General features: G+C 42.9%; 1 protein-coding gene across 1 annotated transcript in view; it reads left to right on the top strand.

Moving 5' to 3' along the window:
- Nucleotides 1-2,084: 2,084 nt before the first annotated feature.
- Nucleotides 2,085-23,211, top strand: part of sytl3 (synaptotagmin-like 3) — a 146,373-nt gene continuing 125,246 nt past the window's right edge. The window contains exon 1 of the mRNA XM_048601179.1: nt 2,085-2,162. The gene's annotated coding sequence lies outside the window, so the exon portion shown is untranslated. The remainder of the gene's footprint in view (nt 2,163-23,211) is intronic.

The following is a 23,211-nucleotide window of genomic DNA, read 5'->3' on the forward strand; positions in this document are numbered from 1 at the left end:
TCGGAGGATGATGCGTTGGATCCGGAGGTTGGTGGAGTGGTACGTGAGGACGAGGGGGATTCTTTTTTGGTTCTTATTGTGTGGACGGGGTGTGAGGGATGAGTTGCGGGAGATGTGGGAGACACGGTTGAGGGCGTTCTCGACCACTGAGGGGGGGAAGTTACAGTCCTTGAAAAACGAGGACAACTGAGATGTACGGGAGTGGAATGCCTCATCCTGGGAGCAGATGCGGCCGAGGCGAAGGAATTGGGAATAGGGGATAGCATTTTTGCAGGAAGGTAGGTGGGAGGAGGAGTATTCTAGGTAGCTGTGGGAGTTGGTGGGCTTGAAATGAATATCGGTTTCTAGGTGGTTGCCCGATATGGAGACAGAGAGGTCCAGGAAGGGGAGAGAGGTAGTAGCGATGGTCCAGGTAAACTTAAGGTTGGGGTGGAAGGTGTTGGTGAAGTGGATGAACTGTTCGAGCTCCTCGTGGGAGCATGAGGCGGTGCCGATACAGTCATCAATGTAACGGAGGAAGAGGTGGGGTTTAGGGCCGGTGTAGGTACGGAAGAGGGATTGTTCCACGTAACCTACAAAGAGGCAGGCGTAGCTTGGGCCCATGCGGGTACCCATGGCCACCCCCTTTGTCTGTAGGAAGTGGGAGGAATTAAAAGAGAAGTTGTTGAGGGTGAGGACGAGTTCGGCTAAGCGGATGAGGGTGTCAGTGGAGGGGGACTGGTCAGGCCTGCGGGACAGGAAGAAGCGGAGGGCCTTTAGGCCATCTGCATGGGGAATGCAGGTGTAGAGGGACTGGACGTCCATGGTAAAGATGAGGTGTTGGGGACCGGGGAATTGGAAGTTCTGGAGGAGGTGGAGGGCGTGGGTGGTGTCACGGACATAGGTAGGGAGTTCCTGGACGAAGTCCAGATAGTTGGAGATCAGTTCAGTGCGGCAGGAGCAGGCGGAGACAATGGGTTGACCAGGGCATTCAGGTTTGTGGATTTTGGGAAGGAGATAGAAGCGGGCAGTGCGGGGTTGGAGAACGATGAGGTTGGAGGCCGTGGGTGGAAGGTCACCTGAGGTGATGAGGTTGTGGCTGGTTTGGGAGATGATGGCTTGGTGCTCAGGGGTGGGGTCATGATCAAGGGGGCGGTAGGAGGAGGTGTCGGAGAGTTGGCGTCTGGCCTTGACCAATGCAGACTTGATGGGGTGAAGGGTCTTTTCTGTGCTGCAGAGCTCTGTTTTTTATGACACTGTTTTATTCTATGACACTGTTTTAAAGGGATTGTAAACTGTGGTATGACTCTGTTAGTCCAGTTGGTCTGTTTCATTGCTGTAAATTGTATATGCTATGTAACTAATTTTTAATTTCTTATGTCTCTTCTATCTCCACCTCTTCTTAAAATGTACCTTAATCTTTTCATCTTTGGTTACATTTTTGATAATTTCCTTTTGCATTTCCTGCTTTGGTATGAATGTCTATTTAATAAACTCTCTTGAGAAACTTTTATATGTGAAAGATGCTGCTGCTATGCCTCTTCCTTCATCTTTCATGATGACCAATTTTGAGACATGTTGAGGCTTCAGTAGGATACCTCCATTTTATTTCAAATTGTAAATTAAAATTAACCTCAAGCTCCAGGCTACTCCTACCTTTCACACATATTACAAGCTTTAATATTTTGAATAGAAATATAGTAGGAAGTACATAATATCAGTGCAGAGATCATGCAGTTTTGATCATATATTTCAGAATTACAGTTTGTTAATAGATAATACCATGTTTAAAAAAGTGTTGCCTTTAACTGAACATTCAGGCATCGCCAATTCACATGCATGTTAGAATATTAACTGTCCTTAACATAGAGGTATCCCTTGAAGACGTTCTTTCTGCATGTTAAATTCAAGAGCTGCTGGTTTATTTTCAGTTTGCTTGCAGTTTTCAGTACAGTGTTACAGCATCATGCTGTGGCCTGTGGTTGTACGGGTTCAGTGAGTACCTAAGTGCAAACGGAAGCCAAGACATAGTTGAGCAATTCAAAGTGAGGAATAACCACATACTTTTTTGTTCTTCTTGTGAGTAGTTTTTGAGTTTTGTGCCATTTTAAAAGAAAAATGTAGTTGTAATAAGATTACTTGCGAAGCAGGATCTTGAAACAGAGCTAAGTATCATGCAACTGGTAAGTTTAAGTACAGTGCTGTAACCATTGTATGTTTCTACAATAACTTTCAGCCTGAGAATGCTGAGTGCTTCATACAAGTTGCTTGTAGAGGTTTGTACGCCATTGTGAAATGAGTGCTGGTTTTGCAACATAGTGCCTAAAGGATGGGAGAAAACTCATATATCCGGTTGTGGAAGTAAATGCCAATTCCATTTGACTCCCAAATTGATGACAAGAATAGTCTGAAGAAAACTTAATTGTTTCAAGAGTGACTCATAAACTGGTTTATTTGATCCTTGGTGGTAATATAATTTTTTTTTCACTTTAAAAAAAAACTTGGTTGTATTGTAGTAAAGGGGCAAAAAGCACAGGATGCATCAAATGTTTATATATTGATTAGCCTATTTTACCAAGTGAGGAAAACCATCAGATAAATATTTTGGCATTCTAACAAACAAGGAGATTTATCCTGTTTATGTACTGTAATTAGATGGTCTGAGAGTTTTTAAAACCATTAATTTAGATATGAGAAAAATTGCCTTTTCCCTTCTTCCTCTTTCCCCCTCTTGCCCTCAGTTACGCATAAGGCATGATCATTATCAATACATGGTGTTGCCACTATCAACTCCTCCTCAACAGAGAAGCTGGAGACTGGTTTGGACAAATTGCGGTTGTGCTTTCTTAAATTTATTCTTGCTGTGTGAATATTAACAGAGTCATTTGTGCCGCTAATTCCTTAGTTGTTTTGAGAGCATTCAGAGTTGAACTGGAATCACATGAAGGCCAGACTGGGTGGGGGTGGCAGATTTTTTTGTTCCGTTTCTTCATCGGACACGGATGTTGCTGGCTAGGCCATAATTTTACTGCCTATCCCAATCGCCCTTTAGAGGGTGATTTTGAACTGTCATCTTGAATTTCTTCTGTAGGTGCAACAATGATGCTGTTGGAGGGGAGTTCCAGGATATTGACTTAATGACAGTTAAGGAACAGCAATACAGTTCAAGTCAGGATAGTATTTGGCTTGGAGGGAAACTTGCAGGTTGTGGAGTTCCTATGCATTTGTTCCCATGCATTCCCATACCCTTGTCATTCATTCTAAGTGGTAGAGGGTATGTATTTCGAAGATGCTGTTGAACAGCTTAAGTAAGTTTCTGCAATGCATCTTGTAGATGGTGCAAGCTGCCACTATGTCTCAATTGTGAAGGGACTAAATGTTGAAGGTTGTGGATAGGTTGCAAATCAAATGGGCTGCTTTGTCCTGATTGGTATTGTTTTCTTGAGAATTGTTGGAGCTTTACCCATCTAAACCAATAGAGAGAATTTCATTACACTCCTGACTTGTGCCTTTATAGATGGGTGGACTGGCACTGGGAAGACAGGAGATGAACTACTTGCTGTAGAAATCCTACTTTCTGATCTTCTCTTGTAGCCACCATATTTATATAGCTGGTTGAATTATGTTTCTTGTCATTGGTAACTCCCAAGATGATGGTAGGCATAAAAAGTAGAATTCAGTGTTGGTGATGCCATTGACTGCCAAGGGAAGACGGTTAAACTCTCTTGTTGGAGGTGGTGAGTTCCTGACACTTGTGTGGAACAAATGTTACTTACCACTTGACATCCCATGGCTAGATATTGTCCTGGTCTTGCTGCATATGGACATAGGTTGCTTCAGTATCTGAGAAATGGTAAATGTGCTGAATGTTGTGCATTCATGAACAACCCCACTTCTGACCTTACAATTGAAGGGAGGGACGTTGATGAAACAAGTAAAACAGTAGGGCCTAGGACTCTACCCTAAGAAATTCCTGCAGTGATGTCCTGAGACTGAGCAACCACAGTCATCTTCCTTTTGTGCTAGGTATGACTCCAACCAGTGGAGCATATACCCCCTGATTCATTGACTTCAGTTTTGATTGGCTTAATTGATGCTGCCTTGATGTCAAGTGTAATCATCCTTATCTAAACTCTGGCATTCATTTCTTTTGCCCATGCTTGGACCAAGGCTGTAATGAGGTCAGGAGTGGAGTGCCTCTTGCAGAATCTAAACTGAGTATCTGTGAACAGGTTACAGTTGGGCAAGTGCCCCTTTACTGCACTGTTGATAACCCCTTCCATCATTTTGCTGTGATAGGATAGTCTGATAAATGGCAGTTGGCCATGTTTGATTTGTTCTGTTTTTTTGTACAGCTGATCCTGTGCTATTTTCCACATTCCTGAGTAGATGCCAGTGCTGTAGCTGGAGCATCTTGGCTCGGGGCATGGTTAATTTTAGAGCATAAGTCTTCAGTACTATTGATTGAATGTTGACAAGACCCATTGCCTCTGCTGTATCCAATACCTCCACCTATTATTTTGATGTGACAGGAAATGAATTGAATTGGGTAGTTTGATCTTAGAGTAGGATAATAGGTCGGCACAACGTCGTGGGCCAAAGGGCCTGTACTGTTCCATGTTCTATGTTCTATGCCTGAAGACTGGCATCTGTAATGGTGGCGACCTCAGAGGGAGGTTGAGATGGATCATCCACTTGGCACTTTCAGCTGAAGATAGTTGCAAAAGCCTAAGTCTTGCTTTTTGCACTGACGTACTGGGCTCCATCAACATTGCAGACAAGGAGATTTATCAAGCCTCCTACTATTAGTTGTTTAGTTGTCTAGTTGTCAGCCATCATTCACTACTAGATATGGTAGGACTTGTAGAGCTTGGAACTGGTGTGTTGTTTTGGTTGTGGCATTGCTAACCCTATTTATTGGATGCTACTGTTGCTGCTTCAGCTATTTGGCATAGAGGTTGTCTTGTGCTGTATCTTCACTAGGTTGACACATCATTCCTACGTTTGTCTGGTGCACCTCCTGGCATGGCTTCCTGCAGACTTCATTGTATCAGGTTGCTTCTCTGGCTTGATAAAGTGGGGGATATGCTGGGCCATGAGATTACTGAGTGTGGTTGAGTACAATTTTTTTGCTGCTGGTGCCCCACAACAGCTGATGGATGATGAGTTGCTGGTTATGATTGAAATCTATCCCATTTTGGCAGTGTAGTGGCACAGCACGATGGAAGATATCGCTCTTGTGAACCTGGGGATTTTACCTCCCTAATGGTTACTCCTCCTTATGAGACTGTCATTGACAAATGCATCTGGTATAAGTAGCTTGATAAGGATGAGGCCCAGTAGATTTTTCTCTCTCGTTGCCTTTCTCACCAACTGCTACAGACCCAGTCTAGCAGCTGTTTTTAAAAATACACATTTGTGGAATGTGGGCATTACTGGCAAGACCAGCATTTATTGCCCATAGGGCAGTTAAGAGCCATTCACAGTGCTTTAGGTCTGGCGTCACTTGTAGTCTAGACCAGGTAAGGATGACAGATTTCCTTCCCTAAAGGATATTAGTAAACCGCATGGGTTTTTATGACAATACACAGTGTTGCCGTTAGGCCAGTTCATTATTCAAGATTTTATTGAATATAAATTTCACCGCCTGTCATGTCCGAATTCAAACCGATATCACTAGAACATTGGCCTGGTGTCCTGTGTTGCTAACCCAGTGACATTCCACTATGTCATTGCCACCGCCATGTCCTTCAACACTTGAACAGCTTGGTCAGTAGTGATGCTACGAAGCCACTCTTGGTGATGGATGTTGAAGAGAATACTGTGTGCCCTTGTCAGTGTCAGTGCTTCTTCAGAGTGGTGCCCAATGTGGAGAAATACTGATTCCTTGGTTAAAGATGAGCAGTAGGTGGTAATGAGCAGAAAGCTCTTTGTCCATGTTTGACCTGAGGCCATGTGACTTCAAACAGGTCTCGTGTCAATGTCGAGGATTCCCAGGGCAAGTTCCTGTTGACTATAGAACACTTTGCTGTTAACTTTAGGTAATCTGCCCTGTCTATGCGAGAGGACATATCATTGTCAAGGTGAGAATTTGTGGAGGTACCTTGAGGAATGATGATCGTAATTTCCAGGTGTGTTGGCCTGAGGAGGACTGTGCAGAAAAGTTAGAGTCTGAGGCATATCTGAGTCTTTGCTGGGAAAGTTAGAGTCTAAGGCATGGTTAGAGGCATGGTTCCTGAAAGTGCTAAGCCACTCCTCTTTTGCACCCTCCCGAAGTTCTGTAATCCAAGCTGCCTGCACCCCACTCTGCAATTAATTTCCTCAGCCTCTTCCAACCAAACCTATCTGGTATGAACGCATGTAAGAAATATCATCTCACTTCAGTATCTGAGTAAGACCTGGGTGCCAACATCTCATGTCCCCTTTCCAGGATTGTGGTTGCTGAAAATTTAGCCATTTTGACCTCTACTGGTGTCCTTTCTTGTTAAAGTTTTCCTGTGACAGATACAGCACAACATTTACCTACCTTTTGTGATTGGTTGGGAAACATGGAAGTGGAATGCTTAAGCCTTCTGTGATAGAAAGCCGAGGCAAAGCCCATTCCAATTACAAACTGTTTTCAGCCTGTTACTGAACATGTACTGTGTGTGGAGTCCTTATATTAAAATTATATCCATTGTTTCTGCTACCATGTAGAATAAAAAGTTACTGTGTAAATTTGAGAAACTGCTAATGGACAGTATTTTGTCAGGCCAGTAGGGAACAGGGAATAATTAAGAACTCTGCTCAGGTCTGCTCCCCAGTATGTCCCGGCCTCAGTAAGCTTACTCCACAGCTAATTAGTGCAATTGAGGCTCTGGGACCGACTGGAGCCATTTCCAGAACTTGCAAGGTCTCTACCTATTTGCTGCCAGATCTCTGGAAGTAGCCTCCTAGAGCACAGCTGCTTTCTGCAAGTGCCATATGTTTGTGTTAAAGATATCTGCATCTGTGCAAAAATAGCAGTAATAAAAATAGCAAGCATATTTCTTCCACATTTACAATTTATAAACTTTGCAACTTAGCATTTGTAAGACTCTCCAAGTCGGACTGTTGGTAGAAAATATGTATTTAAAAAGTTGCTTGGTAGTATAGAACTTGGACGTTGTTAAAAGGAGACAAAAAGTTAAAGCTTTTCATCTTGCACTCAACAGCACTAGGATGCAAGGGCGAGATTTGAATAAAGGGACACTAATACATTTTGCATGGGAAGAGGATGCTGATTGGTTGGGCCATTGTTGACATGGAGATAAAACAGAAACTGTTAGTTACCTCCCTAATTTAGTTCTCAGATGAAGCACTCTGGTTGGAGGGCACGTGAAGCAAATGCTTACAGTTTTGAGACTAAGAGTGGGGACTGGGGCTGACTAGATTTCTGTACAGAGAGTGTAGTATGGACAAGTGTGAGGTAATGCATTTTGGGAGTTGGAGGAGGAAGATGCAAGAGGAAAGTAGATTGAAGATGGCTAGACCCTTAAGAGCATTGATATACAGAGGGATCCTTAGGCCTGAATCCATAGCTGCCTGAAAGTGGCAACACAAGTGGATGAGGTGGTAAGGAAGGCATATGGCATACTTGCCTTCATTGGTCAGGGAATTGAGTATAAAAGTTGGCAAGTCATGTTGCAACTGTTCAGGCTGCATTTGGAGTACTGTGCGCAGCTTTGGTTGCCACATTATAGGAAGGATGTGGAGGCTTTGGAGATGGTGTAGGAATTTACCAGAAGTTGCCCGGATTAGCTATAAGGAGAGATTAGATAAACTTGGAGATTGTAAAATGTTGAGAGGCATGTATAGGGTGGATAGTCAGGGTCTCTTTCTCAGGGTGGAAATGTCAAATACTAGGGGGCATAGGTTTAAGGTGAGAGGGGGAAAGTTTAAAGAAGATGTGCGAGGAATATTTTTTACCCAGAGGGAGTAGCTGCCTGGAACATGGCAGGGAGGTGATAGAAACAGATACGAAAGCAAAGTTTAAGAGGCATTTGGATAGACACATGAATAGGCAGAAAATAGAGGGATACTGACCATGTGCAGGCAGATTGGATTGGTTTAGAATAGCATCATGGTTGGCATAGACAGGCCAGGCCAAATGACCTATTCCTGTGCTGCACTGTTCTATGTTCTGGCATATATTTGATAAATTAGATAGCTTCCCCTTGTCCTGTCTTGATTTATTGAGAGCTCTTGGAGGGATTGCTGTTCACGAGAATAGACTTGGAATTAGTTTATTGTCATGTGTACTCAAATACAGAAGTGAAGAGTTTACAATGTCACCTCATACAGCGCCATAGAACATAGAGCTGTACAGCATAGGAACTGGCCCTTTGGCCTGCAATGTTGTACCGAACATGATATCAAATTAAACTAATCCCTTCTGCTTGCTCTTGGTCCATATCCCTCCATTCCTTGCTTTTTCATGTCCTTATCTAAAAGTCTCTTAAATGTCCCTATCGCATCTGCCTCCACCACCATATTCCACACTCCTACTGCTCTGTGTAAAAAACCTTGACCCTCACGTTTCCTTTGAACTTAAATGCATGCCCCATAGTTTTAGACATTTCAATCTGGGAAAAAGATTCTGAAGTGTCAACCTTATCTATGCATCTCATAATTTTCTATCAGTCTCTGCTGCTCCAGAGAAAACAACCTGAGTTTTTCTAGCCTCTCCTTATAGCTCAAACCCTTTAATCTAGGCAGCAACTTGGTAAACCTCTTCTGCACCCTGTCCAAAGCCTCCACATCCTTCCTATAATGTGACAACCAGAATTGAATGCAATACTCTTAAGTGTGGCCTAACCAAAGTTTTATAAAGCTGCAGCATGACATTCTGACTCTTGTACTAATTCCCCATGCATGCTCAAGTATGTCATATGCCTTCTTCACCACCCTATCTGCTTGCATGGCCACTTACAGTGAACTATGGATTTGAACCCCAAGATCCCTCTGTATATCAATGCTGTTCAGTGTCCTGCCATTAACTGTACACTTTTCCTTAACATTTGATCTCCCAGAGTGCAGCACCTCACACTTACCCAGAATAAACTCTATCTGCTATTTCTACACCCGTACCTCCAACTGATCTATATCCTGCTGTATCGTTTGACCACCATCTACCTATACACAAGTCCACAGAACTTTGGAAGGTCTGCAAATGTACTTACCCACCCATCTACATTTTCCCACAAACAGCAGAGGTTCCAGTATAGATCCCTGTGGAACACCACTAGTAATGGCCCTCCAGCCTGAAAAAGAACCTTCCACCACCATCCTCTGCCTTCTCTGGGCAAGTCAATTCTGAATCTGTGGCCAGGTCACCATGGATCCCATGCATCTTAATCTTCCGAATGAACCTACCACAAGGGAGCTTGTCGAAAGGCTTACTAAAATCCATGTAGACAACATCTCACTCCTCTATCCTCATCGATCACTTTCATCACCTCCTCAAAAAATTCAATCAAGTTAGTAAATCATGACCTGCCCTACTCAAAGCCATGCTGACTGTCCCTAATCAAGCCATGCTACCTCTAAGAACTCTCTCCAATGGCTTCCCAACCACCGATGTGACACTCACTGGTCTATAATTTCCTGGATTATCCACATTTACCTTCTTGAATAGAGTAACAACATTAGCTACACGCCAGTCCTCTAGGACCTGTCCAGTGGCTAATGAGGATACAAAGATCTTGGTCGAGGCCCCAGCAATCATCTCTCTTGCCACTCTCAAAAACCTGGGGTAGACACTATTGGTTCCTGGGGACATATCCACCTTATGCTCTTCAAGAGACCCAACACCACTTCTTTCTTGATCTCCAAATGCCCTAGTTATATTAGCATGCTCCACACAAATCTCACTATCGTCTATACCCTTCTCCTGGGTGACTACTAACGCAAAGTACTCATTTAGGATTTAACCCACGTCCCCTGCCTCCAAGCACATGTTCCCTCCTTTATCCTTGAGTGGCCCTATCTTCTCCCTAGTCACCCTGTTTTTTAAAAAGTACTTAGGTACAAATGTTAGATACAAATAGAGGAATTCAAAAAAAGGTACATTACCTTACAGTTATTCATAGTATAAGTAGAAAAAATAAGAAATAAAGTTAAAAAGATAAACATTAGTGTCTTTCTAAAAAGGGCCTGCAGTAGATCAATGCAGAGGGCTTCCACACATGGTCTGACCAGGCTCGCAAGCCACTGACTACCTGCACTAGTCCCCAGTCCAAAAACTGTCCCCAGTCCGCTCGGGCCTCCTGTCCCGTTCCACACCAGGCACCCTGGCCATCCTGCTCCGCACCAGGCCTCCAGCTTGCTGGCTGTTCCATTCTGCTCATTGCCTCTAGCCCGCTCTGCTCTGGCACTCAGCTGGTCCAATGATGTCACCACCCCTCAAGAAAAGGAGAAAAACAAAAAGTGGACGGGATGGACAAGCCCTGAGCCTGGGCTGAGGAGCCCAGACACTGCCTACTCCATCACTGCTCCATCACTTGTCTTGCAAAATGATACTTGCCATCTCTGCAATGGTGCACGTAGTCAGAAATTTAGATGAATCAACTAGAATTTGAGAAGTTGCTAAGGTGAGCCCGAAACAATTAATACAAAATCATTGTAATGTCATTATAGTGGTGACTGGGTTAGTATCACTCAGTTTTGCATAAGAAACAGATTGTGCAATTTAGATGAGTGAATAATTCAATTCCACCCCACACGCTGTCTCTCTCCCCCACCTCCAGTCTCTCTCCCCCACCTCCAAATTTGAGTGCTGTGTGATATCTACACCAAATACTTCTGTTTGACCAGCGCTCCCTGAAAATAGTTGGTCTTGAACAAAGAGGCTCAGGTCTTTGAAGAATAGTTAAAGACAAACACTTCAAAGTAGATTGCCTTCAGCACTATGAAAGACAGTTACTTAAAAGATTTATTGGGTTTTCATGTCATAAATGGCCATCCTTCTGGACATTAACGGTTTGGCACTGGCCCAGAAGCAATTTGAATACCATTAGCAACAGCAACACTTAAATATCATCTTTAATATAGGAATACGCCCTAAGTCTGTTCACAGGTATGCGAACAGAAGAAGTTGATACTGAGCTCATTAAGGTGATATTAGGAGGGGTGACTAAGTGCTCATCAGATATCAGAAGCAGGAGATAGAGAAATGTGGAGTTTTTCAGAGGGAATTCCAGAATAGAATTTGGATGAACTGTTGACTGCATATAGCTTGCTTTTGTGATATTTAGCACAGGGCATCTAGTGAAGGAATTTCTTCTACACTGCAATCATTTCTTCTAACCCCAGTTGACATGGAGATGGGCAGCTTAGTATCTCCCATCTAAATCCAGTGAGCAGGGTAGGTTTGGGACAAAGAGGGGAAATACCCCTTTTTTTATGACATTAGCTCTGATATTCAGGTACGTCTTTAAAAATGTCGAGACTTCCATGAATGAGTGTGAGTTTTTGAATAGGTCGTTTGTAAGGGCAATAGGGGTATTGGGAATGTAGTTGGCTGATGGGAGGGAAAGTCAGTGATTGCGGATAGTTGGGTTGGGCTAGATAGTCATGGTGGGCAGGTTAGACTAGGGGTATTAGTTGGCTGTTTAGTAGTGTATTTAAGGTGTAGACTGGTCTCACTGGGGGTGTTGTCAGTTTTTAAGGGGGTAGTTAATTATTTACTCAATTTCTTAGTATCTGTATTAAAGACTTAGTGGAGGGACAGAGTGTAGTGTATCCAAATTTGCTGAGGACATAAAAACAGCTGAAAGAATATGTTGTGATAAGGACATGAGGTATCTGCAAGTGGATATTGATAGGTTGAGTGCATGGCCAAAAATTTGGCAGATGGCGTTTAATGTGAGATAAGTGTGAAATCATACACTTTGGTAGGAAGAATCACAAAGCAGATTATTATTTAAATAGAGAGAGAGAGAAAAACACCAAAAACTGCAGTGCAGAGGGATCTTGGTGTTCTTGTGCATGAAACAGAAAATGTTAGCATGCAGTTGCAACAGGTAATTAAGAATACAAATGGAATTTTGGTCTTTATTACTAGGGCTTGGAGTTTTAAAGTAGGGGAGTCTTGATACAACTGTGTAGAATGCCGGTAAGGAGTACTTTGTGTGGTTTTGCATCATGGTACTTAAGAAAGAATGAATTGACATTGGAAGTGGTTCAAAACAGATTCACTGGGGTGATTCCTGTGATGAGGGGGTTGAATTATCAAGAACAGCTAAACAGGCTAGGCCTTTATTCATTACAGTTTAGAACAATGAAGGGTGATTGTTTTGAAATATAGAAGATTCTGAGGGGCCCTTACAGGGTAGGTGTTGAGAAGATGTTTACATTAGCAAGGGAATATTGAACTATCGAAATATCATCTATGATCTTCTTGAAGGCATGAGCTTGAGGCAATAGGAGCAGGTGTAGGCCTTTCCCTCCACCTATTTCTTATCTTATTATCTAGCCCAAATTTCCTCCTGAGGTCCCCAGCATCACAGATACTAGTCTTGGGAAAGTCGGTTCACTCCACATGGTATTAAGAAACGTTGAGGGAACAGGATACTGGAACTGCAAAGGGAATCGATCCAAATAATGTTCTGGCGATGATGCAGCCACAACATTGGCATCTATTTAGCAATGTGGAAAATTGGCCTGGTTTGCTCTGTTTACAAAAGAGACAGTACAAACTAAACCCAGTCAATTGCTGCTGGGAAGTGATGGCAGAAGGTATCATTACTGACACAGCAATAAGCTGCTCACTGGCAGTCGTTGGGTTCTGACCCTAATCCTGACCTCATTCCAGCTTTGATCCAAACATGGACAAAAGAGCTGAACTCCTAAGACGGGGAGGTGTAGTGGACTAGGAATCCAGTATCCCAGGCCTATGTTCTGGGAACACTCGTTTGAATTCCATCATGGCAAATGGTGAAGTTTGAATTCAGTAAAAAAAAAATCTGGAATAAAGAGCTGGCCTAGTGGTAACCATGTAACTGCTGTCAATTGTCATTAAACAAACTGGTTCACTAATGTACTTTAGGGAAGAAGATCTGCTGTCCTTACTGGTCTAGCCTACGTGTGATTCTAGACTCACAGCAATGTGGTTGACTGTTCTCTGGACAATCAAGGATGGGCAGTAAATGCTCGCCTAGCCAGTGATGCTCACATCCCATGAATGAATTGAAAAAAAGATGAGGTGAGGGTGACTTGACAACATGACAGCATATCACACAGAGAAGCTTCAAGGAACTCTAGCAAAATTGAAATCAGTGCAGATTGGAGGGGAAATCTCTCCACAACTTGGAGTCACATCGAGCACAAAGGAAGATGGTTGTGATTAGTGGAGGTCAGTCACCTCCTTTGCAGGTTATTGCTCCAATAGTTTTTCAGGGTAGATGTTTTCTGATCAGCCTGTTCAGAGATGTTATTACACACTTTTAAAGCAGAGGGACTTGAACGGTATCTCCTGGCTCAGTTTCTCAGTGTAATGTCCCAGGTCCATCCATCTTCAGCTTATTCATCAATGATCTTCCTTCCATCATAAGCCAGATGTGGGCATGTTTGATGTCAAGTAATTCACCTGTCTCCCCAGAGCCTGTCTTTCATCTACAAAGCACCAGTCAAGAGTGTGATAGAGTACTGTCCATTACCTGGATGGTGCATCTCCAGCAGCACTCAAGAAACTCAACACCATTCAGGAATGATTTTGGATCAAGCTTGATTGAAATCCCATCTTCCACCTTCAACATTCACTCCTCATTACTGACACAAAGTGGCTGCAATGTGTACCCACCTACAAATTGCACTGCTTACCAAACCTCTTTTGACAGCACCTTCCAAACCAGCTATCTCTATTGCCTAGAAAAACAAGGTCAGAAGTTACAAGACGCTAGGTTATAGTCCAACAGGTTTATTTGAAATCACAAGCTTTTGGAACATAGTCCTTTCATCAGGTGCAGTGAGAGAGAAGCACGCAGAACACAGAATTTATGGGCAGGGAGATCAAGGGCAGAGAGATCAAAAGATCATACAAATGGTGTGAGTGGTGTGTCAAATAACAAGTTCCTGCAGGTGATCTGAAGTGTTTGACAGTGTGAGTAAAGTGTCAACAGTTGAATAACAAGCGAAGGGACGATTAAATCTGATTAAATGAGGCAGAGAGATAATTACAAAAAATTAAAAAGTAATGTAGTGCTGGAGACAAACTAAATGACTGGAATAACGTGAAAGGTATAAGAGTTGCATATCGAGGGTCTAATCAAAGTAATAAGTAATCCAAAATTGTACAAACTAATTAAGGTAAAGAGATCATAACAATTTATCCAGGTGATGGTGACAAAACAGGATAGTAAGGAAGATTTTACAGATACAGAACAGTGTGGTGAGGTTACACGTAGTGTGACATGAACCCAAGATCACGGTTGAAGCCATGTTCATGGGTATGGAACTTGGCTATCAGTTTCTGCTTGGTGATTCTGCATTGTTGCATGTCTTGAAGGCCACCTTGGAGGACGTTTACTCAAAGATCGGAAGCTGAATGTCCTTGGCCGTTCAAGTGTTCCCTGACTGGGAGGGAACATTTCTGTCTGGCAATTGTTGTGCGGTGTCCATTCATCCATTGCCATAGCATCTGCATGGTCTCGCCAATATACCATGCCTCAGGGCATCCTTGTCTGCAGTGTATGAGATAGACAACATTGGCTGAGTCACATGAGTGTCTGCCGTGTATGTGGAGGGTGGTGTTCCCACGTGTGATAGTAATATCCATGTTGATGATCTGGCATGTCTTGCAGAGCTTGCTGTGGCAGAGTTGTGTGGTGTTGTGGTTGATGTTCTCCTGGAGGCTGGGTAGTTTGCTGCAAACGATGGTCTGTTTAAAGTTTGGTGATTGTTTGAAGGCAAGAAGTAGAGGCCTAGGGATGATCTTGGCGAGATGCTCATTGTCATCAATGGCATGTTGACGGCTGTGAAGAACATGGCGTGGTCTCCCTGATCCAGGGAAGAACTGGACGATGAATGGTACTCTATCGGTCGTATCCAGTGTCTGTCTTCTGAGGACATATGAGGGCGTCCTTCAAAATGTGTCCATTGTGTTCCTCCTCATCTGAGCAGATCCTGTGTATGTGCAGGGCTTGTCTGTAGGGGGTGGCTTCTTTAATATGTTTAGGGTGGAAGCTACAGAAGTGCAGCATCATGAGGTTATCCGTGGGCTTGCAGTAGTGTGAAGTACTGAGGCGTCCATCCTTGATGGAGATATGTGTGCTCAAGAATGAGACTGATTTTGAAAGGTAGTCCATGGGTAGTCTGATGATGGGATAAAACTTGGTGATATTGCTATGTAGTCGTTTTAGTGATTCCTTGCCATGAGTCCAAAGGAAGAAAACGTCGTTGATGTATCTGGTGTATAGCATTGGTCGGAAGACGTCTTGCTTGAGCTTGTGCATGAAAATGTTGGCATATTGGGGTGCAAATTTGGTCACTGTGGCTATTCTGTGTGTTTGGATAAAGAACTTGTTCTCAAAGATGAAGACATTGTGGTCAAGGATGAAGCAGATGAGTTGTAGGGTGGTGTCTGGAAATTGGCAGTTGTTAGTGTTGAATACTGAGGCTGTTGCAGTGATGCTGTCATTGTGGGATGCTGGTGTAGAGTGCCGAAACGTCCATTGTGACAAGGAATGTTCCTGGTTCGACTGGTCCATGGGTGCTGATTTTCTGTAAGAAATCTGTAACGTCACGACAGAAGCTGGGGCTTCCTTGTACAATGGGTTTCAAGATGCTCTCGACGTAGCCAGACAGGTTCTCACACAGGGCCCCATTGCTGATACGATGGGATGTCCAGGTGTGTTAGCTTTGTGTACCTTCAGAAGGCAGTAGAAGTCTCCTATGTGAGAAGTATGTGGGATGAACGTGCATAGGATCCTCTAAAGGCCTGGATCAAAGGTCTTGATCAGTCTGTTCAGTTGACGGATATGTTCTTTGGTCAGATCGGCAGGTAGCTGTCTGTAGTGTTCCTGGTTGTTCAGTTGTCGGTATGCTTCTTTGCAGCAGTCCATTCTATTTTGTACGACGATGGCTCCTCCTTTGTCTGTTGGTTTGATGACAATGTTGCGATTGATCTTGAGAGCATGGATAGCGGCTTTGCATTGTGCTTGGGTGAAATTCTGCGTTATCTTGTGAGTGCAGCTGATGAATCTGGCATTAATGCATCTCCTGACAGCTTCAGCATATGTGTCGAGCCTAGGACAGTGGACTTCTGGAGGGGTCCAATTTGACTCTTTCTTCCTTGGTCGCTGCACCGCAGATCTAAATTAAGAGTCCAATGCTGACTGTGAATCTATTGCCAATTGTCGTAAAAACTCAACTGGTTTGCCAATGTCCTTTAGGAAATAAAACTGTCATCCTTACCGGGTCTGGCCTACATGTGACTCCAGACCAACAGTAATGTGGTTGACTCTTAACTGCCCTCCAGGAAATTAGAGATGGGCAATAAATGCTGCCTTGCCGTGAAACCCTCATCCCGTGAATGAATAAAGAAAAAAAGTCTCTGTCGACTGTTCTGGTTCATCGGTTGTCTCACTGGGCTCGCTGCTGTCATCTTGGGATTGTGGAAGAATTCCCGGAGCCTTGTTTGCCTGATGAATTCCTCTGAATCTGCCACCAGACTAATGGGGTCCATTTTGGATTGGGGCAGGAATTGAGCCCTCGGCTGAGAACTTCGGTTTCATGCAGTTATATTATGTTATATTCAATAGTTATATTCCTACAATTAAAAGTTATATCTCTTAAAGATGTGAACTAGACGGTTATAATAAAAGGTAAAATAATAATCAGGAAATCCCTTGGGATTCTCGAGGCAAGCCTTTGTAATATAACTCAATGAAAGACTGGAAAAATATCTTGCACAAGATTCCTGATGAAGCTTTTGTGATGGTTTGAGAGGATGCTTGACCAGATCCTTGGCAATGTTCCTGATTGTCGAGGATGTAGGGTCAATAAAATTTTGAAGTGACTTATGGTAGGCAGAATACAGGCAGACAATATGAAATAAAGGGCACAATTCTAAACAGGATACAACAGCCCTAACTCCCTAACTCCCCACCTACACTCACCTTTACTGGCTTCATCCCCGCCTCTTTGACCTGTCTGTCTCCTCTCCACCCATCTTCTCCTCTATCCATCTTCTATCTGCCTCCCCCTCTCTCCCTATTTATTTCAGAACCCCCTTCCCCTCCCCCATTTCTGAAGAAGGGTCTAGGCCCGAAACGTCAGCCTTCCTGCTCCTCTGATGCTGTTTGGCCTGCTGTATTCATCCAGCTCTACACCTTGTTATCTCAGATTCTCCAGCATCTGCAGTTCCTACTATCTCTTGCAACAGCAGAGGAACCTGGGTGTATTGTGAATAAAGATGGCAGATTGAGAGAGGTGTTAATAAAGCATTTGATCTCCTAGGCTTCATTAATAGGGACAGTAAGTACAAAAACAAGGAGGCTATGCTAAATATATATGGAATACTGCTTTTGCCATAAATGGAATATTGCTTCCTGATCTGGGAAAACATGAAGTGCAGTAAAGATTCACAAGAGTGGGTTCAGGAACGTGGAACTTCAATTACGTAAAAAGATTGAAGAAATTAGTACTGTGTTCCTTGGAGAAGAGAAGTTTGAGAGAGATTTGTTTGGGTTACTCAAAATCTAGACAGACGGAAGAATCGAGATCCAGAGGGCATATTTTAAGGCAATTGACAAAAGAAGCAGTGGTAACATGAGGAAAACTTTCTCACACAGCATGTTAGGGTCTGGAAAGCACTGTCTGAAAATGTACTGGAAGCAATTTGAATTGAGTCATTTGAGAAGGATTTGATTATTTTCCAGTATTATTATTCATTTTGTGAATAGCTCTTTCGAAGATTCAACACAGTCTTGATGGCCAAATTGGTCTCCTTGTGTACTGTCACCGTTGTATGATTTTTGGAGAGGCCAGAAGCTGTAAGGATGCCCTACTGGACATATGATAATTTGTACCAATCCTCCATTGTATTGTAGTGCATCAACCAGTGGGATGCCCTGATTTTATCAAGATGATGGGTACTGGTGTTTTTATACTCCCCCACCTTTCTGCTGTTGGACCAAGTCTGGTAGGAGCTGCATTGCACTTTAAAACGCATTCCATGCGTGGCTTGATGTGAAAAAAATATATTAGCTCTAAGTGCTATCTACGTAAGATTTTAAGATGTGTGATTTTAGACCTGAACTAAAGTTGAGATGCACCATTCCCAAGTAGGGAGATGTCAGACTGGCCCTGGAAATCCATGGGCCAAAATAATTTTGATTATCCTGAAACTTTGTCAGTTGATGTCAGAGTTTATCTAAGCCCATTAATAGTGAACACAATTATGTAGAAGTAGTGGCATTCCCAATTAGATTGTTGTCGGTAACTAGAGAAAAGTTACAAGCAGTATTTGCTTGATGCAACTGAGCAAAATCAGAGCTCAGGGAACAGTAGGGCAGCTTTTGAGTTGGTGAATTTAGCCTGAGGTGTAAAGGTAGAGCTGTGTCAGTAAATCAGTACTGGGGTGCAGTTTTGGTGTCCAGTAATGTCTGGGGAGTTACGGAGAAATCTGTGGATCAGTCTTGATTGCATCTGCTATTGTAAAGTGTGCAGCGAGGCCTTTTATCATGGTAATCCATGTTTACCACATGTTAAGCTGGGTATTAGAAATAAGTTGCACATTTATTGTGGATTCTATTACAGTTCTCAGTTGTATAGTAAAATAATGAATGTTCAAAACTATGAAATCTTGAACGAAGAAAACCAAGAACTGCAGATGCTGGAAATCAGAAAGAAAAACAGACATTGCTGGAAACACTCAGCAGGTCTGGCAGCTTTTGTGGAGAGAAAGCAAAGTTCACGTTTCTGGTTCAGTGACCCTTCTTCAGAACTGATTTTAGTGAGGAAAAGGTTGATATATATGCAGAAGATGCAATGGGGATGGGGTGAGGTGTAAATGATAAGGTGGGGTTGGAGCCCAGAGAGAGACAGAGAGAGAAAACAGCTGGGCAAACAAAGGATGGATAGAGGTCAGCCTGGAAGAATCAATAGCTGCTAATGGGGACCATTAGTGCCTGACAATGGGTTGTTTATGGTAGCACATCATGAGATGACAAGGCCTGGTGTGTGGGTGTTGGGGTAAGGATCTGGGAGAAGTACTCAGGCTCTAAAGTTGGGTCCCCAAGCGTAAAATGAGATTCATTTCTTCCTGCATGTGTTGAGTGTCACTGGAGCCTCACAGCAAGCCTGAGACGTAGATGTTGGCCATGGAACATGTGTGTTGAAGTGGCAGGAAACAGGACATTCAGTGTTATTTTTGCAGACAGAACATAGATGTTTCACAAAGCGGTTGCTGAGTCTGCATTTCATCTTCCCAGTTGTGTTTGCTCTACTTTGAATACATTACCTGTCTTTTATGAATGAAAAAGATGCTGCTACTGTCATGGAATGTGAGGAGATGGCTAGGGTACCAAGTGCGCTAAAGCTTGATACCAAGATGAAAAATTAGAATTGACTTAAAGTTGACAAGGTCTGGATGGATTGCATCTGGAGGTGCTCATGGAGGAAAATAGAAATTGCAGAGATACTAGCCATGGTCTCCCAATCCTCATTAATTACAGTAGTACTGTCAGAGGGCCAGAGAATTGTAAATGTTTCATTCTTGATCAAAAGAAGTGTGTATGGATACACTGAGCAACTACAGGCCAATTTGGATAGTGGGGAAGATTTTAGAAACAATAAACTAAGACAGAAGTGTAATGGTCAATTGGACAAATCTAAACTAATTAAGGAAAATCAGTCTGGATCTGTTAAGAGCAAATTGCATTTAACTATCTTTAGTTGCTTTTTGGATGAAGTGTTGGAGAGCACTGATAAGGTTGTTGCAGTTGTTGCAGGCAATATGGACTTCCAAAAGGTGCTGATAAAGTGTCACATCATAATAGGCATGTTGGTAAAGTTGAATTCATGGAATCAAAGAGGCAGTGGTAGTATAGATACAAAGTTGTTTCGAATGACAGAAAGCAAAGAGAAATGGTGAATAGTAGGTTTTGATACTTGAGAAAGGTATAAAATGGGGTTCCTCAGTGTTCAGTACCTGGCATGCAGTAAGTGGAATGCACAGCTTTAGAAGAATGGCAGATTCAGTTGTGACTTCAAGAGGACGAGGAAAAAAATTGCAGGGATACTGGGATGGCAAGTATTGTGAGACCAACTAAATTGCTCTCTGATATTTAGAATGGACTCAATGGATTGAATGCCCTTCTTCTTTTAGAAGGGCAGATATTTGAAAATTAAGAACATAAAGAGACATTACAAAGGATTTGTAATTGCATTGTTTTTAATGTTTTCATATTGTTTGCCAGTCTACGTAAAATGTTGCAGATACATTGAAACTGGAAAATACAGCAAGATTCAGAAACCGTACATATGCAAGCTGCTCAAAGTGGGGTTGAGTAGGGTAGCTAGGAAAAGGGTAGGTCCATTCAAGGACAAAGGAGGGAAATTATGTGTGGAGCCAGAGAAAGGGTCATGTGTAAATGGAATGAGCTGCCAGAGGAAGTCTTAGTGGCGGGTACAATTACAACATTTAAAAGACATTTAGACAGGTACATGGATAGGAAAGGTTTAGAGGGATATGGGCCAAATGTAGGCAAATGGAAGTGGTTCTGTTTAACAAGCCTGATCAGCATTGATAAATTGGACTGAAGGGCCCATTTCTGCGCTGTATGATTCTAGGACTCTATAAATGGGTGAGGTCCTGAATGAATACTTTGCATCAGTATTCACACAGGAGAAAGGCAAGGTGTATGGTGAATCTTGGAAGGGGTATGTTGATATTCTAGGGCATGTCAAAGTAAAAAAGAAGTGTTGGGTGCTTTGAAAAGCATTAAGGTAGACAAGTCCCCAGTACCTGATCAGATCTATCCCACAATGCTGAGCGAAGCAAATGCTGGGGCCTTATACAACAACCTTTTTTCCTCTTTAGTCATAGTCAGAGGGCTGGAGAATATCCGGTGTTGTTCCTTTGTTTAAGAAGGACAATAGGGATAATCTGGGAAATTTACAGGCCAGTGAGCCTTACATCAGTGGTAGAGAAATTATTGGAGAAGATTCTTAGGGATAGGATTTATTCACATTTGGAAAAGTATGGACTTATTAGTGATAGGCAGTATGACTTTGTGTGGGGAAGCCCTTGTGTCACAAAACTTAATTTTTTGAGGAAGTGACAAAGATGATTGATGAGGTCAGGGTGGTGCTGTCTATATGGACTTTAGCAAGGCTTTTGATAAGGTCCCACATGGCAGCTGTTACAGAGGGTGAAGTCACATGGGATCTGTGGTGAGCTGGTAAGATGGATACATAACTGGTTTAGTCATAGACGACACAGAGATGCAGTGGAAGGGTATTTTTCTGACTGGAGATCTGTGACTAATGGTGTTCCACAGGGATCAGTCCTGGGACCCCTTTTATTTGTAACATATACATATTACATCATTATACATTGGGTGGAGAAATAGCAGATGGAGTTTAATCTGGAAAAATGTGCGGTGATGCATTTTGGAAGGCCTAATGTAGGAGGGCAGTGTACAGTAAATGGCAGAACTCGTAGAAGCATCAACATACAGAGGGATCTATGCATACAGGTCCACAGTTTCCTGAAAGTGGCTACGTAAGCGGATAATAGATAAGGTGGTCCAGAAGGTGTAGGGCATGCTTGCCTTAATCATCTGGGGCATAGAATATAAAAATTGTAAAGTCATGTTGAAGCTGTATTGAACTTCAGTTAGGCCACATTTTGAATACTGCATACAGTTCTGGTTGCCACATTATCAAAAGAACGTGACGGCTTTGGAAAGTGCATGGAAATGGTTTACCACAATATTGCCTGATTGGGAGGGTGTTAGCTATGAGAAGTGTTTGGACAAACTCGGCTTGTTTTCACTTGAATGTCAGGGGCTGAAAGGCGACCTGATAGAAGTTTGCAAAATTATGAGAGGCATGGATAGAATGGATAACTGGAGTCTTTTTTTCAGGGTGGAAATGTTAATTACTAGGGGACATAAGATTAAGATAGAAGGGGGTACGTTTAAAGGAGATGTAAGAGGCAAGTTTTTTACACAGAGGGCAGTAAGTGCCTGGAATGTGTTGCCAAAGGAGGTGGATACAATAGCAATGTTTAAGAGACATCTTGACAGATTTAAGAATAGCAGGGAATAGAGGGGCATGGACCACATAAAGGTAAACGGTTTTTAGTTTAGAAAGGCACAATGTATCAGCGCAGTCTCATAGAGTCATACAGCATGGAAACAGGCCCTTCAGCCCAATTCAGCCATGCCAACGAGGTTTCCTTAACTGAACTAGTCCTATTTGCTTGAGTTTGACCCATATCTCTCAAAATCTTTCCAATCCACATACCAGTCCAAATGTCTTTACAATGTTGTAATTGTATCCACCTCTACCACTTCCTCTGGCAGTTTGTTCTGTGTATGCACCACCGTCTGTGTGAAAAAAGTTGCCCCTCAGGTACCTGTTAAATCTTTCCCTTCTCACCTTTAGTTCTGGACTCCCTTACCCAGGGGAAAAAATCTTGGCTGTTCACTTTTATCTATGCCTGTCATGATTTTGTAAATCTCTATAAGGTGACCCCTCAGCCTCGTATGCTCCAGTGAAAAAGGTCCCAGCCTTTCCAGCCTCTCCTTATAACTCAAACCTTCCAGTCTCAGTGATATCCTTGTAAAACTTTTTTTGCACTCTTTCCAGTTCAGTAACATCTTTTCTATAGCAGGGCAACCAGAATTGTTCGCAATACTCCAAATGTGGCCTTGTACAGCTGTAACATGATGAAGGCAAATGTGCCAAACACCTTCACTACCCTGTCTACCTGTGACATCATTATGAAGGAACAATGCCCCTGCACCCCCAGGTGTCTCTGTTTAACAACACACCCAGGGCACTACAATTAACTGTGCAACATTTGAATTAAACTCCATCTGCCATTCCTTCACTCACTGGCCCAGTTGATCAAGATCCAGTTGTACTTTTAGATAAGATAGTAAGAACTGCCGATGCTGGAGTCTGAGATATCACAACGTGGAGCTGGAGGAACACAGCAGGCCAGGCAGCATCAGATGAGCAGGAAAGCTGACGTTTCAGGTC

Source organism: Rhincodon typus, chromosome 9, assembly GCF_021869965.1.
Source record: "Rhincodon typus isolate 14 chromosome 9, sRhiTyp1.1, whole genome shotgun sequence".
Taxonomy (NCBI): domain Eukaryota; kingdom Metazoa; phylum Chordata; class Chondrichthyes; order Orectolobiformes; family Rhincodontidae; genus Rhincodon; species Rhincodon typus.